The sequence below is a fragment of the Cervus elaphus genome, chromosome 20 (genome assembly GCF_910594005.1).
Source record: "Cervus elaphus chromosome 20, mCerEla1.1, whole genome shotgun sequence".
NCBI classification, from domain to species: Eukaryota; Metazoa; Chordata; class Mammalia; order Artiodactyla; family Cervidae; genus Cervus; species Cervus elaphus.
Genome location: NC_057834.1, coordinates 40,659,791 through 40,666,531, shown reverse-complemented (window position 1 = coordinate 40,666,531; position 6,741 = coordinate 40,659,791). Strand labels below are relative to the sequence as shown.

At 38.5% G+C, this 6,741-nt stretch overlaps 1 long non-coding RNA gene across 1 annotated transcript; it reads left to right on the top strand.

Moving 5' to 3' along the window:
• The first annotated feature begins 2,965 nt into the window (after nt 1-2,965).
• On the top strand, nt 2,966-4,340 carry LOC122677705. Its single transcript, XR_006335894.1, has 2 exons — nt 2,966-3,014; nt 3,740-4,340. It is a non-coding gene; the product is annotated as an uncharacterized LOC122677705 (long non-coding RNA).
• The last annotated feature ends 2,401 nt before the right edge of the window (nt 4,341-6,741 follow it).

Genomic DNA, 6,741 nt, shown 5'->3' with positions numbered 1-6,741 from the left:
CCTCCATCTTCAGCTTCCTGTCAGGGTTGCTGGTCCCTGTTTTGATTCCTCTTTTCTGTGTTACATTTTTCATTTTGCCTGATTATGAGTGGATTTTGTTGTCCTTTTAGGTTTCCCAAGACTTCCACTAATGTTCATCAAGTATTCTGTTGAGAATTACTCCATTTGTAGATGTATATTTGATGTATATATGTGAGGAAGTATGAATTTCACATCCTCCTATTCTACCGACTTGAGTTCTCCTCTTTATTATAATATTTAAAAAATATATGGTAGTCAGTGGAGATGCAGCTGAGCTAAAGGAGAATGTTATGTCCTGACTTCTGGAACATGCATACCTGGTGACTATTTCAAGGCTTTAGGTGTTTTCTCTTTCTTTTCTTCTTCTTCCCTTCCCATTTATAAAATTACATTCTTGAAAAGCTTCCTGATTTTTTGGCCAAGGCAAGTTAGAGTAGGTCAATTATTCCACTGATTGCAGGAAGAAAAAAGAAAGATATGCAAAGACTATTACTAAATAAAACCACTCTCTTTTAAAGATCTAAAACATGTTGGGATAGAGTAGAAGAAAACAAACTCATCAGATAAACCCTAAGCATGTATTTAACTATTTCAGACATTTAGTTCTCTGATCCTCTCTCCCCTCCCAAGCCTACTCTCAATCACTTGTATGTGGTGGTGTGAGTCTTAAATGGTATCTTACATTCATTTTTGTTTTTATGCAATTTAAGCCTGATATTTATTATTGGAATAAAAATGATTTATTTCCTGGTAAAGTAGTCTTCAGCACGACACAGCATTCTAGGGGACTGTAGGGATCAGGTGAAATGAGACATCCTGATTCCATTAACTGTGTTCCCATATTCTATAATAATATAAAGCCATCATTGTAACTTTACTCCTAAACCAGATATGATTCTCCACCAACCACTGAAGAGTGCCCAAGAGGATAGCATAGAAAAGGGGATAGTTCAGCTCCAGCTGAACAAAGGAACTGTAGAAGAACTGTTGAGAGCTAAGTCTCTGAAAAGGCATAAATGAAATATTATGCCAGGGCTGGAGAACATGCTAGGGCATTCTTTCTTGAACTTCAGTTATTCTCTAAAAATTCATTATATTTGCCATAATTACACCTCACATGTATCATGTAATATTTATATTTTTACTTTAATCACTTTAGACAAGCTCCTTGAATTTTTAATTTGATTGAACATAAGAAATGATGTACATGAAATGGCAGATAATATTTTCAAATTATAATATAATACCTGTTATATATATTTTTATATGAGAGAGTGACAGATGCACAGAGAAACAGGAAAAAGAAAGAGAGATTATAAAGGCTGACAAATTCAAAATCTGTGGAACTGAAAATCTGTGGAAGGCTATCAGGCAAGAGGATTATCTCTTACCCAAGAAAGGCTTAGACTTTTGCTCTATTCAGGCCTTCAATGGATGAAGCACTACCCACCTTATAGAGGGCAACCTCCTTTACCCAGACCTCTGATTGAAGGGTATTGTCTGTTGCTAAGTTTTGTCCAACTCTTTGTGACCCCATGGAATGTAGACCGCAAGGCTCCTCTTTCTGTGGGATTCTCCGGGCAAAGATACTGAGTGGGTTGCCATTTCCTTATCCAGGGGATTTTCCACATCCAGTGATCCAACTGGCATCTCCTGCTTTTTAGGCAGATACTTTACCACTGAGCCACTAGGGAAGCCCATCTCATTCAAAAACATCCTTAGAGAAACACATAGAATAACATTTGACCAATTATCTGGGCACCCTGCGCCAGTCAAGATGACTCATAAATTAACTATGATTCTTTCCAGCACACTGACAAATTTTATGAAGGAAGTGACCAGGAAAGAGATTTATCTAACATATATTCCATGTAATCAGTATGGTAAATCTAAAAAAATGGTTTAAATTACAGTGAAATCCTTATTAATGACTTGAGAAGTTGTATATGAATGGGAATTAACTTCAAAGACTGAATGGCTCATGATTTCAACTTTCACTAAAAAATAGTTGTTTTATGGCAATATTTACCAGATTGGGCCTTTCGATATTTCAAAGGAGAAGCATGTCAGAAAATTTGAACAATGCTCTGAGATTTTTTTCATACAGTGACATAGTACAAAGAGGACAGCTGGGAGAAATTATGTAGAAGTAAGTGGTACATTATGTTGGAGAGTTATGTGCAAAAAGCTTGCTTTCTGTTGTTGGTCTAGAGTCTGGGCTGCGGCCAAAACTGAATTACAGTAGATGATGCTAAACTCTTAGTGAATTCCCTGGGACCCAAGGTGAAACAGATTTCTAAAGGCTGCAATAAACAGCTTGATGTCTTTTATCTGAGGGAGAAAAGCAGTGAAAGGCGGATCCTAGAGGGCACCACTTTACTGAACATATCCAAGTATTATGATGGGAAGGCTGGAGAGATGATCTGCAACCTGCCCTCAGTCCAGTTTAGAAGAAGAAAGGAGACAGATTAGCAGGTCATGGATCAAAGGGAAAAGCATTATAAGAAGGACTTGAGGTAAAGAAAAAGGTGTCACTAGATAGCCAGGCTCTTTTCAACCCAGTAGGTACAACAAAATGGCACCCAGTTCAAGGGGAACAAGACAGGCACTTTTATAATTCATGGAAGGTGAAAGGTATCAAGGAGGAATCTTCTCCAATCAAGAAAGGAGGCTTTGACTCCAAGTTAAAGAACCCAAACAAATCCTCCCACTGTCATAAATCCCTGAAACTAAGAGCTTAAAACAAGGATGCTGTGTGTCATGGAAAGATAATCCAGGGAGGAGATCTTGGAGCAGAACATTTCCTCTTTCTGGAGTCCCCATCAAGCCACTTATGGATGGATTTGCATTTTGGTTAGGAAATGACTGAACCAGGCCTGTTTTGGCAGCTCTGCTTCCTCCTGGGTGGGGCAGCAAGTCCCTATAAAAAGGCCCTCTGCTGCATCACTGCCATCCTCCTGCTACTCAAGTCCAGATAGATTTTGGAGAACCTGGTGAGTCTGATTCTTCAGTTCAACTCTATTCTTTGGCTCTTTACTTATGAATTAATTCTGGCTATAGCAAATTTGGTGTGTCCAAAGTTATTGTCATGACTTTAATGCTCCTTAGTGGATGAGAGCTTGGAATATGAACGCAGTGATATAGAGTATTTATTAAGTTTCTGGGACAGAGTTTGAATTCCTTTATTGAAGAGATTGCAACAAAATCTGTGACAAGAAGAGGTAAAGAATGAAGTTCTTTACCTCTTTTTGTCTTTCTTGTGTCCTTCTGCTGTTATTTAAGAGGCATTTATCTTAGAAGGTGTTGGGCCCTTGTATCCTTCCTGGTGGCCTTTTGCTGTGTACACAAGTGATACTTCTGGGATCTCATAATAGATAATGATGATGAGAATTGCTTGTGAGCTTACCTAGGATTTTGGAACTTATGATGGCCTTTCTTGAAGATGCTATTTACAGAAAAAACAGAACCGAACAACATTGATTGGTTCATTGAAAAACATTTTTTTCAAGTTTTATGTAAAAGTAAAGATTTTCTCTGAGCCAATAATACAATTTGTTAAAGAGGGAGAGAGAGGCCAGAAGTTCAGTGAAAGGGATTAAAGAGATCAAACCACATTCTTAGGGACTGCAAAGATTCTATCCTATGTTATTAAACAAGCTCAGACTTTTCTCCCTGTAGCAGTTCCTTCTTGTGAACACTGTCATGTAATTTCTTCCAGATTCTGAGACTCCAGAAAGATGTCTTATCAGCAGCAGCAGTGCAAGCAGCCCTGCCAGCCCCCTCCAGTAGTGTGCCCTCCCAAGTGCCCTGAGCCTTGCCCACCTCCAAAGTGTCCTGAGCCATGCCCACCTCCAAAGTGCCAGCAGAAATGCCCTCCCGTGCCACCTCCCCAACAATGCCAGCAGAAGTGCCCACCCAAAAGCAAGTAGAAGCATCAGCTTGTATCTGGATCAGGAAAGGATGAGGACAACTGACTCACCATGCTCCACAGCTCCACCTTCATCTTCCCTTTAAAGCCTATCATGGATATAGAAGAAGCTTCTCCTTCCTTCAGCCTGCAGTATGCCTGTGGTGATACCTGACAACCAGAGGTTTCCTTCCTGAGGCTGCTGTTCTGCTCTCCTCTGGGAGGACAGCTGGGAAAGCATCACAGAGCTTCAGATGGAAGAGCAGCAGCTTTTCTCCTGGGCACCATCAGAGGATTCTCTCCCTCTCTTGGGTCTGTCTGTCACCTGGGCAGGGGTTTCTACCAGCTGGTCAACTGTTGTTTATCCTCCTCTTCATGAATAAACCACAGTTCCTTTGTGTGATGGCAAAAATGTTTTCTTTTCAAAAGTTTTTAGTAATACCATATCATCATCTTGTTTTCTTTCTATCCTTTGATGCCAAGGTTCAAGCTCTCACAATCAGCGTTGTCTAAATTTTGAGTCTTACCAGGGAATGCTTCTACATAATTTCAATTCCATGTTGTATCCTTAATTATCACTTGATGGTTTGAGGATCAAAATATTTATCTCTCCAGGTTTTCAGTCCCTTTAGTAAAATGTAGGGAAAATTGTATTTTCATTCCAAATTTCTGAGGAATCAATATCCAATGAAGGTCTATAATTTAGTTGGGACATGCCAGACTCATAAATAACACTTGGAAGACAGTTCGGTTCAGTTCAGTGCAGTCACTCAGTCGTGTCAGACTCTTTGTGACCCCATGGACTGCAGCATGCCAAATTTCCCTGTCCAGGTCCTCATTGTCTGCATTATCACCACTGTTACCAGCACCTCTGTTACCCTCACCACGATATTAGCTCCAGAAGGACAGTAGCTCAGAAATAGCTTCTGTTTCAAACAAGAAGTTTCTTAACACTGTACTGTACTTTCATATTCTGTTTTTTTTTTCCTTTTCTAATTTAGCCATATTTTTTAGATGCTATTGCTGATAAAGGGCTTTTGGAAATTAATGAAATAGTCTGCATAAGGTTATAGTAGTTCTTAAAAAATGGGTAGTACCAAAGAAAGGTAAATATAAGGGGTACTTACCAGGTAAGGTGCTGCCTCCTCCCCATGTGTACCACCTTATATATTTTTTCACATCTGAAATTGCTTTCCTGATTATCTTGATCCCACCTTTGAAGAAATTTGAGGTTTACAGTGTCCATTGAGATTTACAAAGTCACTATTGCTAGGCAGCTTAGTGTCTAAGTGCTTAGCTGTGAAATTGAGCTGGGGAAAAAGGTAATCTTTGTTATTTCTTCTTGTGGCCCTAAGTGTCCACAAGTCAAATAGTTCATTCAGATCAAACACACACAAGCACACACACACACACACACACACACACACTAAAAATAACATTATTCTTAAATGTAACCAAGTCTTCAAATCAAATCATTCTGTACCTATACACAAGATAGATTCAATCTTTCTCTTTCTACAGTCTTCATTCACAAACCTAGAAGTAAAGGACTCTATAAAGATAGAACTGTAGATGGAAAAAGATACCCAAATTACTGCTCAATCCTCATTAGACTATGACATGAATGAAAAAAAAAAAAAAAAAAAACCTGATATTTGGGATCTGTTCCTACTGTAGCTAGTGTTATTCAACCTAACACAAAAATTAGTTTTCTGAGATGGGATGCTACTGTAACAAATCTTAGAAATGTAGCCTTAGCTTAGAAATCTGCAGGTGGTTGGCAAAGAAACTGATATTGGAGACCATAAATGTGATGATACATGTTATTCAATGGCAAATAGTTTGAAAAATGACTTGCAAGGTTGAGCATATGTTGGTTATTTGTTGTATTGATCAGGGTATTTTGATACACATATGTTCAGAAAATAGTTGTCTGGTTTGCAAACCAGAAATGAAAAAAATGGAAAGAAAAATGTAGCCAAGATATTCAAAAACTTGTTGAACTAGAAGGCTCACCAGTTGTAATCCCCAAAGAGGAAGAGATGAGATTTTACATGGTTTTGAAGTTTGCATCCACTTCCATTTGACTGTAGCAACATAGAAAAGAGAGAAAATTTATAGTCTGCCCATCTGTGTGCCAAGGAGTTCCAGTGGTAGCTCTATTATGTTCAGAGGAAAAGGCAGCAAAATAAATCAAGCCAGAAAATTACTTCTAGGAAAGGACCTGAGTGTGGTCTCTAGAACACAGAATGGTTGGAGGAATGAAATACATTAGATGTCTAATAAGTTTTTGAGGAAATTGATGACTAAATATACGATATGCCAAAACTAAAGACACCTTGATTTTTCAATAATAGAAACAACTTTCCATCCCTTCTTTCCCCTGTTTCCGCACTACCCATTTCAGATGTGGTCCATGCAGGTGACTAATGGGAATAACCACTATGAAATGGATACAAGGCCCACAGAGAATAACTGATGAGGGAAGCTGTCTCAGAGAATAGTATCAGAGCCTAACAGAGGCAAGGAGAAGAAGGAACACAGAAATTCTCAAACTTTGTTACTCTTCTGTGTGATGGTTATTCTTTCATCTTTTCCCCTACAGCCTTAGTCAGGTATAACTGACAAATTAAAATGTATATATTTATGGTGTATAATGTGATGATTTGATGTATAATGTATACATTATACGTGATTTGATGTATAATTGTATAATGTGATGACCTATGCATACTTTGTGCAATGAGTACCACCATCAGCTACTTAACATGTTAGTTACCTCAACAGTAATCATTTAAATGTGTGTGTGAGTG